Below are 12,481 nucleotides of genomic sequence, written 5' to 3'. Positions count from 1 at the left end.
TGGATTTCATTGCAATGGCAGATAGGAAACAGCTTAATAGGGAGATAATATGCAGTGTTATTCTCAGCAGGCCAACCAATTAAAGTAGGTGTCACATTTTTGTTAAGCTTGATATCTATTTATGTCTATTCTCTGGTGCACAGCCAAGAGATGCTCTATAACATGGCTTCTTATTCATCTTAACAACTGTTACTTCTTCTTTAATTTCCCGCTCTTTCTTTCTGCCTGTGCCGCTGGTGAAACTCACATAACCTTTCAGCCTTGTGATTTCAGTCTTTCTCCCTTCCTTTCACTCATGTATTCAAATGAGAATTGGCTCGTCTTCCGAGTCTACAGCGAAATGTTTTCTGGTCAGACTCCCATGGCGGCTGTGCAGTCACACACAGTTGAACAGGCGACGGCGGGGATGCTACAAGCTAGCAGACGCCTGCTGCCCGGTGACTTTTCCCAGCACCTCGCACAGCTGTGTGCACCGCCGCTCAACATCAAGGGGAAGCCGGGGTTATTACCACTATGTTTATGTGTCAGGCAGAGTCAATTATACCTCTGACGGGAGAAGGGGAAAAAAAGAGAAAAAAAGAGGGAGCGCATGCAGTAAGCCTTTCTTCCCTGAGGCTGTAGATGTGTGTGTGTGTGTGTGTGTGTGTGTGAGAGAATGAGATCCTGAGTCAATGTTTCTTTGGGTATTTTTAAGCCTGGGCATGTGTCTGTGCAAATGTGCTGGCTGCTCCACAGGTAGTGAGAGAAAATAAATCTCCATCCTCAGCTCCCCCCTATGTTCAGCGGTGATGGAACAGGCAGGAGCCCCTACTGGGGAGCCAGAACCTGGGGGCCTCCAGCCAGCAGGCGCCACTGAGGATGGAGGGGTGCTGTGAGCTCGCTCGTTAAACAGCCCTGCACCCGACCCTAATGATATCCGCCGGCACGTTTCCTCTCTCCCTCCACTTCTCTCGCACTGCGTCTCTCCTTCGTTTTCTCTCCTCTATTTTCACTTTCACTCTCCCTCCAGTCTTCCTCCCTGCTCCTGCTTTCTCTTTCATTCGCCGCCACCATCTGCCCCTCTCCTCCCCCCTCCTCTGCTCTCCCCCCCTTCTCTGTTTGGGTGAGGAAATCGAACCCGTCTGGTGGAAGGGGGGAGAGGCTCTGTCACACTTGCCTTCTAATGAGCAGTTGCTCTGCGTGCCACCAGCTCTGACGGAGCCAAAATGGCCGACACATTTAACACTGCTGGGCCTTGATCTGTCTGGTTCGTGAGTGACTGGCTTGATGGCTTCGCTGTGGAATAATGTAGAAAAAAAGGAAAGAAAAACAAAAAAAGAACAAAAACACAGAACAGAAGAAATGATGTAACATGCTGCCTTTGGTGAGAAATCGTCTATTCTTGTTTTCACTGTTGCACAGAACTGGGACAGTAAAACATGTGGTGGTGCTGGTGTCCTAAGGGGTTTAAAGTACAGGCCTGTTTGATGGCCTCCTCGCTTTCATCCACTGTGTGTATGAGTCAATATTCATTTAGAGGCTTTTCATTCTCCATTTTCCCCCACCTGGATGGGAGATATTTGATGTCAGGGTATTTCCACTGGCCTGGTGAATGATTAACATCAGTGTCCCATATCGCTCCCTTGCTAAAATTGTTATGGAGACAGAAGCAGTTTGTTTGTCACAGGTCATATTTGTCTTAGAGGTTGATGATCAATAGAAAGGGGACATTTACGGTCAGCAACCTCAACCCAAACAAACCAGTACGTGAGGAAAATGTTTAATCCAGTGCCTCGGACATTCATCGTGTTTTAGTGCCCTCTCTTCTCTGTTGTACAATTGCATTCTATTCTCAGCGAAAATTGGACCCTTTCACAATATCTTTATGCAAAATTCATGACAGCTGCAGGTAATAGATGGGTTGTTGGAACAAACAGAAACATTCCTCCTACCTTGTTGTGCAACCCTGTATGTGGGCTCTGGTTAACCATAGATCTTCTGATAAAAATCTCACAATTCTTAGGCAATCGTTTCCAAACAGTATTATGCAAATCTGATTACCCATCAGGCATTTGTTTCGTTTTTTTAATTGGTTTTCACCACCTGTCATATATCTCTAATGTTGGGATCAGACTGCAAAACACTTATGTCTAGAAAATAAGATGGTCAGTCTGTCAAGTTAGGAGATTGTGTTGTTGTTGTTGAGATCCTGCTGTGACTTTGCCATCAAACACAGATTTCATGTTGAACCCCAACCGATCAAAGCAGGAGGGGGCCTCCTTCTCTTTGTCATGTTCACTGAAGAGTTTGCGGTCTCTTTCTGATCGGTGTCTCAGAGCACTTCATAAATGTTGTCAAATTAGGCAAGAGGTAGTGAGATCCTCAGCAGAAAACCCACAGAACCTGAACTAGTCCACCACTTTGGTCCCGACTGGATATCCCAACAACTATTGGATGGATTGCCAAGTAATGTGGTACAGACATTCATGTCCCCCACAGGATGAACTGTCAGACCATAAGTGACTTCCTCTAGCACCATCATCAGGTCAAAATTTCAAGCACTGGCATGAACAACATTTCCCATTATGATGTTGAACTCAATACTTGAAAAAAGTAAAATTTGAGTATTACTCAACTTATCTTAATTCAGCGTTTATAGACACCGACAACAAAGTCCAGTATTTTGTTTATTAGCCCGAAAATGTTGGAACACGACCATGTTGATTAGTAATTTTATCAATGTGGTGACAGAATTGTATTGTGTGTAGAATATTGTTTGTTTAAACTCGTATACATATTTATACTTTTGCATTGTTATGTTGAAGTCAATAGATTCCGGCAAGATGGTTGCACGGATCGATCTGATGTTGCACTGGGGTTGTGAGTCACTCTGGAGCTCGGCTGGAGCAGAGCCGCAGGGACCGACTATGTGTGTTTTGCAAGTGCTGTCTGTCCTTTTATGCAGGTGTGTGGGTGAGGTAGCAATATCTGTCTTTCCATCATGTGTGCATACTTGAGATTATGTGTGTGAACAGGTAGATAGGACATGTGCATGGTTGTGTGTGTGGGTGTGTGCGTGTCAGTATAGTCCTGTGGCCACTTCCAGTCACACACCAGCACAAACTGGCATCAGTTCCTCACAGTCAAAGCCACGAAGGAGATGACATCCTGTCCACACCTCTGAGGATGAACTCACACACACAAACACAGCGAGACACATCGAGTTTTCTCAGTACCATCCAGCACAATAACCCATGATGACAAGTATTCTTCTGTTCCTAAGAACCAGCGCTGTGGAGCATTTGCAGCTGATTGGCTTGGATGAGATTTGCATAATGCGTGGGCTGAAATAACGCTGAACAATAACCGTTTCAATATGAATGGGCAGTTTAAGATCTATGGCAACAAAACAGTGAATAAACATCAATTCAAGGAACAAAAGTCACTCTCAGCTCTTATCCCTCAGCCACAGCTAAATGTCTTGATTGTCTCGTTGGCCTACATTCTCTCTCGAACATTACACTCTCACATTTATCTCCAAATCGGCCTCTTAATCTCAGCCATTATGATCTTGCATTACCATAATAAATAGTCCACCAAAATTAAAGATGACATCACTTTCTGTCCCAGCAGCAATTACTTGAACACTCCCCCCGCCTCTTTTTTTCCTTAAGACGTGTTGAGCGAGAGGACTGATTTATTGATTGAGGCTGTGTGTCTGCGCTGGTGTGCTCAGGGGGATGAGGAGGATTATGTAGCAGCAGTGTGATGTTGTTGACACTCCTGTCGCCTTTACAGCTCTGACATGCCAAGACTTGGGTGTGTGCCCACCCTGAGTGTGTCTAAATGTGTGTATTGAGGAGGGGGAAGCAGGCAAGTTTGAGAGGTCAATAGAGGAGTTTTTGGGTGTGAGATAGAGAGGGGATTGTGTGTGTGTGTGTGTGTGTGTGTGTGTGTGTGTGTGTGTGTGTGTGTGTGTTTGTGTCTCTGTGAGTGTGTCATCGAGGGGTGGAGGGGGGGAGTGTTGGGCCAGCTGGCAGCCTCTGGCTCCACTGTGCCCCGTGGGTATCCGGCTTGGCGCAAATTCGCTCTACTGCGACAGCTGGGTCCTGGGTGCCAACCAAGACAGAACTCACAAACACACAGCAACACACACACACAGACAAACACATGCACACCGTAGGAGGACACACAGGATTGGATGAGAGGCAAAACATGGGATGTAGTTTCAGAAAGCCCGTCACGAGGTGGAGGCTGAGTAGTTTTGTGCAGTGTTAAATTAGGCTGGAAGTAGCTGTAGCTGAGCTGCACCTTTTGAAATGGTCAGTTCCCCCAAATCACAAAAAACCTTTTCTCACTAACCTCTAGTATCCATTTCATGCAGGAGATGTGTGTATAATGGCTGGCTGTCACTGTTAGACTCCAGTCTGCAGTCTAGTTCTATACATTTCACTGATAAACTAAAGAATAACGCTGAATTACATCAAATAGTTAAAGTTGAATTTTAGTTTCACCTCTCTTCGTCTGTCTTCACGGCCCACTGTGCAAAGGAATTATTATGAATTAAGCTGTGCATCATATATGTCTTTCAGGCAGAAAGTAAGGGTGTAACATGAATGGGAGCGTACCATGTCTTTCATGAGGGGGGGGGGGGGGGGGGGGGGGGGGGGGTGAAGTTCATCTTTTCAGACCTGTAATCAAAATGTTTTTTATTAACTGTAATCACAATCTTCGCTAACCTTAACCAAGTGTTTTAGTTGCCTGACCTTAAAGCAGCTATAATCAATACTTTTATAATAACAATGGATCAAATGATTAAGTGCAATGTGAAAGGGGTCACTTGTAGAGATAAACCCACAGAGAATTACCAGCCAATGTTTTGGTTTTGTGGCCCTCAACTTTCATGTTTTGGTTCACTCTCGCAGCTCTCGTAGCATTCATTTCGGCCACAGAATTCAGCTGTTTTCAATGAAAACGTTTGAAAAAACCCTGAAACATTACATCAGAGAATTTTTAAAACGTTGGCAATGGACGTTAAAAAATGTTGTCATTGAACATTAAGCAGGATTTTGCAGAATCGTCCATTATCGACAGTCTTGTCTGGCGATAGGATTGAAGTCTTTCAGAACAGGCTTCTAAAAAACCCAGACAATTAAACCCAAACATTCTGCATGGCTAGATACTATATGTTTTTCCATGATTTAAGTTTAAGTGCCCTTTTAAATTCAACTTGTCGGGGGTCTGTTGGAGCTCCTCGTTTTAAAGGTTACATGCACTTCTCTTTCATAATTATCATACATCTTATGTCCATTACATTTTTGAATCGGCTAATATTCCACATATTTCATCCCAGAGTTTAACCAGCTTTTGAATTGCTCTCCTATTTCAATTCAGTGGGTGGTGAATAAGTACACAGATAAGAGAAGAAATTAGCTGCAATTCGCTTTAGTAAGAGGACGTTTCTTCCATTATAGGGATAGAAAAAGTATTTAGCATTAAATATGCTTAAATAGGAAAGGCAGAGATTAATGTTTAATGTAATGTCCTCGCATTTCAAGGCTACAAGACTTTGTATTTTCACTTCATTAACTACCACAGATTAAGATGTATTTCAGCCTATTTCTTCCTGATAAATAGCTTTCTCAAAATCAAAAATTAATATGATATCCACATTATTCTCTTAATGTAACATTTGTGGTCATCGAAGTACTGTAGGTCAGAAACTCACAAAGGAAACATAGTGCCTTGTAGGAACCAGTTTCACAGGTTGTGGTTCCAGGCATCAGGGAGCAGAAAACGAGGACATGGTTTTTGGAAAGCAGGAGGCTGAAGTCATGGAGGTCGAAGACTGCCGCGAGCCGCTGAGGGAGGGAGGGAGGTTAATGGGAGTAAATCAGGGAACAGCGGAGGTGATGTGGAACCTTTGAGTTTTTTTATGCTGACTGTCCGACTCGCCTCATTTGTCAGTGTACTCTGTAACAGCTGGCTACCGAGCAACGGTTCAAAATAGAAAGAACCGACTCGGGATCTGATATTGTTTTCCACTCTACTACTCAGTTGTCATTTTAACACTTTTCATTAGTCATACAGTATTGTACCCTTTCCCCTGAAATGGGGTTAGTTCATTGTCTTAATATTTCTTCTTTTAAAGGTATTAGTTCTTCAATTTTACACATCAAAGTCTGTTTACAGGTCTTGGGGAGCACTTCTACTTATGTGAAAAGTTGTATATTTGTGGCTCACAGTCTCTATACTGAGTGAAAATTGAGCTGTAGAAGGAGAGGAGGGAAAACCACAGAAACAAGAAGAGAAAACAAAAAGTGACCATGTGTTCATTTAGATAGGAACAGACCTCTGATCCCTCCACCCATCCATCCAGTGTGAAGAGATATTACCACTAACATATCTCTCAACAGGGAAAAATGTGCCTCACCACATAACCAAGCACATTGTACCATAATATGCGTTATCGCTGATGTGTTTTGACAGCTCAGAGTCCTTCAATATTAAACTCTACTGAATAGGGAATGAAAACAGCTGAGGCACAAGGTTAGATCAACATTTCAGGCCTTCCCCTCTTGATGATATATACTTACACACACAACGGCATTCATGCATTCAAAATGGCATTCATTTTTCACACGTCCACCCACGCATTCACTCTCAATAACCCTCATGCATTGTGACAACACTTGTGCAAATGCACCATTGCATATCAAGCCTCAAAAAACAGCATAGTGAAACAATAACACAACAAACAGCCCATAAGAGGGTAAATGTGTAGTGACATAAGTGCAGTACGGGTAGTACGAGTAGCAGGTGGGTAGGCTGGGTGACCTACAGGTGTGGTAGATTAATAGATTGGCTTGTAGGTACCATATCAAGACAGGCAGACAGATAAAGATGACGCATTTTATTTATGAGCCTGTCTCTTCCCATTGAGCTGTAATGCACAGAGAAAGGTGAACGCCCTCCTGCCGTACACATACTCGCAAACACAAAAATCCTCAGTGGAAATATAAGGCTGGCATGATGCATACAGCGCCTATCATAATTTCTTGTGCCTTCCCTTATCTGAGTACCCGGGACAGTAGCACTTTGTTAGGACTCATTTTGATTAATTGCTGATACAAAGAACCGCTCTATTTACTGCATGTAGGTCAGGTTGTACCTGCTTAACCATTAGGTGGCAAAACCTTGATGTGCCCAAAATATGTAGAAGTTTACTTTTAGTGTACTTACTGTGAGACGCAGCAGGGTGATGTTGCACCTGGCGTCTGACCATGTCCAAAAATATTTACTTGCTCCAGAAATGCAGAAATGTGTTGGTTTTTTTTCTTTTAACTGGAAAGACCACTGTGGGCACTGCTGCCCAGTCAAGGTTTAGTCTGTTTTTCAGTGTGGTCTCTCTGTGCTCAGAGAGACCCCACTGACTGGTCCAGGACAGGTCTTATTCACATGTGTGTTCTCAGGTGGCTTGCTAACGCCACAGGTAAGCCTACGTTCAGGAGTCACCTAGTTTTATTTAGAGTTAGAGGATGTGTGAAACCTGCAGCTGAGGTCTGGACTTCTGAAGAGCGGCATGCAGTCACCGCGGCTAAGCTAGCTGCTGGATGGTCAGTAAACCCCTCCAAATAGTAGGGCTGCCTGATTGTTAAACAGCAATGTCTCGATTTCTACTTCTACACTTGCTGAATATTTCTATGACCTGTTGCAACATGTGGATTCAAATAATGCTTCTTATTAAAGTAATTAGTGAAGTAATGTAATTACTTTTTCAATGAGTAAGGTGTAAGTAACTGATTACAATTTTTAAGTAACTTGCCCAACACTACTCAACAACCATTGGATTACCATTACATTTTGTACAGACATTCATGGTCCCCAGAATATGAACGATATTGACTTTGGTGATCCCCTGACTTCCTCTAGTGCCACCACGAGGTTGACTTTTTTGTTTTTTTAGTTTGATATCTAACTATCTCAACTATTGGATGGAATACATTACCATACAGACATTCATGGTCCCCAGAGGGATGAATCCAAATGACTGAATGAATGATGATTCTGAACTTCTCATGTAGTGCCACCAGGAGGTCAAAGTTTTCACCTATCCTGTGAAATATCTCAACATCTACAAAGTGGACTGGTACAAATTTCATTCATGATCCCCAGAGGATAAATCTCACTCACTTTGATGATCCCCTGACTTTTCCTCTGTTTCCACCATGAGGCTGATATTTGTGGTTTTCAGCAAGCTCATGTTAGCATTTAGCACAAAGCACCACATAAGTACATCCTCACAGAGCTGTTAGCGTGGCTGTTACTCTTGTTTGACTTTCCTACCATTAGTTGACACATAAATGACAGCTAGTGTTACTGGGGTGCACATTAACATTCATAGCTATCAATATTATGAGCCTTTAAAAGTCTCTGACATGCATGCCTTTAAATTACATTATTATTCTCTTTATTAGGGTTACTTAGGTTTAGAAAAAGCAATGTCAGATATGAAGAACCTCTCTAAAAATGTGACAGTTAAAAAGTCCATTATCTGCTACTTAAAAGTTGCCGGCTTTGTGGAAACTCCTTATCGACTCTCTTTTGGACTTTAAATGTCCCAGCTGGGGAGGTGGACTTTGGCTTTGGCAGACATAATGGCATAATGATGACTGCACAGGCCTGCTGTTCTTATAGTGAAACCCATGTTATTTAAATCTGTGGATGTTTTTTAATAATACCAGACATTGACACCATTACCGGATAATTTAAGCTCAGTTTACATTTAATTTTGACAATTTTGCCTTAATAAGCTTTTTGTTTGTTTTCCTGTGGATGACAGTGAGTGTAATTTAGACGACAGGGTCATTAAACTACTACGAATACTCAATTGTTTAACTCTCATCCCCTCACTCCCATCCAGTGCAGCTCTGCACTTTATTAGTCCACCGTCAGTCAGTTTATAATATGTTTTTGTTTGCTTTTCCTCATTTTGTGTGAACACAGTCTCAAATACATTTCCCCCAGTGGAATCCCCCCTCCTGCCTTAGGCGTACACACTCACGCACTATGAACTTTCAAACAGTGATGCACTTCTTCTTCTTACAGTCTGTTACCTTCTGTTTCTCTCCCGTTCTTTCTGTACCAGCCCTGGTCACGCACATAGTCATGAGAAGCAGCATTTCATAACCAGTTCCTTTGGTCTACAAAGTCTTCCTTGTCCTTCACCTGCAGTTACTAGACTTTTTTTTTCTAATTTACTCTCAGTGGAGGTAAAATAATTTGTTCCACATTTCACACACCTTCATTTCCCCTTACTGGGGCATGTGCTACAAGATGTATAATATCCCTAATAACCTTAATTTGAATCTACTGCATGTATTGACAGGATTTGGGTGAAGGCCATGTCTGCCTGACATTACTTCAATTTTGACAATTTGTCAGGGATTATTCAGTTTGGAAATCCTTGAAACGTGAGTTTGCAGGGCTGTTGGTAGATGGAATGTATTACAGCGATACTTGCCAAGCTGTTCAGGCAAGCTCGAACTCAGAGCTGAGCAAGACAGGGGGGAAGACGAGGAGACAGGAAAAGACAGAGATGAAGAAATTTCTGCAGATCTGTATCAGCAAATGTACTGTAGATAAAGTTACATGTCTAATATTAAAGGTAGATAGGGAGACACACACATAGAGAGAGAGAGAGAGAGAGAGAGAGAGAGAGAGAGAGAGAGAGAGAGAACTGAATGCACAAAGTATCTTTCTAAGAAAAGGTCTTGACACTTACATGGTCTTCTCAGAATTTGTCTGTTTACCCAGCACAAGCCAGCTGTCCCCAAAAAGCTCTCTCTTGTACTTTTCTCATCCTCCATGTCTGTCACAAACATTGATGCACTCGCTCCTCTATCTCTGCACAATCTATTCTCTGCACACTTCTCGAAAACTAAGCCCCGTCCACTTGCACGATTTCCTGAGTTGCACAGTTCTCTCAGTATGTCTAGATGGAGACTGGATTATTTTGAATATCCAGATTAAAACTGTCAGTTTGAGTAAGGCGTTTACATAGCAACGGGACTTTCCCAATAACCACAAATTACATAACTTCTTTTTAAGTCAGAGTTCTATGACTAGTGCCTTGTTTCGTTCTGTTGTATGTTGGGTTTACAGTGTTACTGCCAATGACTGGAACAGGAGCAACAAGTTCAATAAAAAGGCTGAGCCTATAATAGCTCTGACTCTTGATTCAATGGAGGAAAGAATCAGGAGGAGAGTTCAAACCCTCAATCTGAAAGTGTTTTAGTGGTAGTAGTTGTAGTAGTAGAAGTAGTGGTGGTCCACAGAATGATTTAGAAGGTCATAGTGGTGAAACTCTTGAATGGCATGTGATACTTGTTTCTGGAAATATGGGATGTGTTTTTGACATAATTTGTTGGTCCTGCAACGCTTATAATCGGCCTTCTGTTTGACAATTGCTCAAATTGTATCCAATACCTTGTTTGTTTATTTGTTTGTTTGGTTTGATTTAATGGCTAGGCAGGCTCCTAAACATTAATGTCATCTCAAGCTAGAAACACTTGTCTAAGAAATTTTTAAAGAAGAAGTTGATTTAAATTAAAAATGTCCTTACTGCAATGACAGTTTCACTTGTGTTAGACTCAATCATACAAAAAAAGACACCATCAAAGAAGTAATTTCTCTGCATGATGAGTACTTTTGATACCTTAAGTATATTTTGCTGATACTATTTCAGTATTTTTCCTTAAAATGTAAGTGTGGTATTACTGCTTCTACTAAAAGCTCTGAATCCTTCTCCCCAATACCATGGAGCTGAATGGAATTTGTTTGTAAGGTTCACAGCACTGAAAAGTAAAAAAAAAAAAATCCTCAGAATAATATACAGACCTCACTGTGAAGATTTTATGCAAACTGCAGCCACTTCATGTGAACATTTGTGGCGTACATGCAGAATAAAACACCCCAGAGCAGTTTACAGTGTAAGGATACGAGATATTTTAAATTTGACACTGACAAGATTCTCTTGTTTACTTTAATTTTTAAGTTTTGTTTACTTATCTTCTGACCATGACCGCAGTAAGATAACCTGGTTAAGACAGCTGCAAAAATCTCTTTCTCAACAATCTGTTCTTCTGTGTGCTGTACACTGATCTCAGCTCAGACATTCAGGAGATCAATTTTGTCCAACTTTACTGCTGCTCTTTTCCCCACTCTCCTCTTTAATCTGTCTAGTCTCTCTTCTTTCATCTTTCTTTATTATCTGTTGGTTTTTCTCCCCCCCCCCCCCCCCCCCCCCCCCCCTCCTCTACTCTATTTTAGTCTGGCATTTTGATAAAAGGCAACACCAAATGTTCAGGTTTGGAATGAGTCCCAATTTCACAGAGGTTTATGGCGGACCAAGGCCAGGTGATTTACAGTGGGAAGACCCTCCCCCCCCTTTATTCTGCCATGGAACAGAAGAAACAGCTGGATGTTGGATATCAGTAACCCTTTGTCTTTAGCAGAGAGGAACTGGGCAATATTCACACAAAATTGGCGATGGGGTTTGATCTGTGTGCCTGTGTTTCTCAGGGCCCTGATAAGCCAAGCTAACAGTCAGAGTCGGGAGCCAATGGGCCATCCTTGAGCTTCTTGAGTGTACTTTTTGTGGGTTGTCCAGCACCGTTGGCCCAAGTCATCCCTCATCAGCTGCTGTTAAATTGGTTTTCAGAGGCAGTTGAAGAGAAAGAGCTCTCTGATTGGCTCTTCAGCCAAGAAAAAACAGGGATTGTACACTAATATTCTAATCCAGTAATGACCCTAAAGTAAAAACCATCCTTTCAACATGCAGTGTGTGTCAACATGTCAAGGCCTTATCTTTAATAAATTAAAAACTTGTTTTCACTCACTCGCCCGACATGATTTTAAGATGGCTGTAAATGCATTTTGAATAGCTGTTTTGATCAAAGAGACAATCTACAGATTTAAGTGTACAAACCCATAATTTAAATACTCAAGTGCAGAGGCTTCCAGCCGTCAGTGTGCAAGTGCTTGATAATATCTCTCACTTGCATGTACGTGTGGCAGGCAACTCCTTTGAATAGAGGTTGATGGACGCGCACTGCAGCATCAAACTGGGGTTTTGTTTTAACTTGGCCGACTAACACACCACAGTTATGTAAGTGCTAATGGCTTCAACGTGCAACTCCACTTTGTCTGTGATGCAGGCTATTGTTCAGCACATTGCATTTAATTCACTTAATTGGATGACTCCTTGTCCTTGTGTAAGTGCAAATATGTGTTCTTATGTTTGTGCCTGCCTCTCTGCTTTGATTTGATTCAATTTCAGTGTAATGTAGATGCTGAGCCCATTTTATCTTACACATCTGTGCATTATGCTTCTATGTCAATATCTAATATATATAATTTTTTTTTTTTGTACACAAACAATGCCTTTAACCATTCTGCTCATGCTTTTTCAAAAAAAGTTTAGAATCTACCTTTCTCTGAA

Source organism: Enoplosus armatus, chromosome 16 (genome assembly GCF_043641665.1).
Source record: "Enoplosus armatus isolate fEnoArm2 chromosome 16, fEnoArm2.hap1, whole genome shotgun sequence".
NCBI classification, from domain to species: domain Eukaryota; kingdom Metazoa; phylum Chordata; class Actinopteri; order Centrarchiformes; family Enoplosidae; genus Enoplosus; species Enoplosus armatus.
This window is presented reverse-complemented; position numbering follows the sequence as displayed.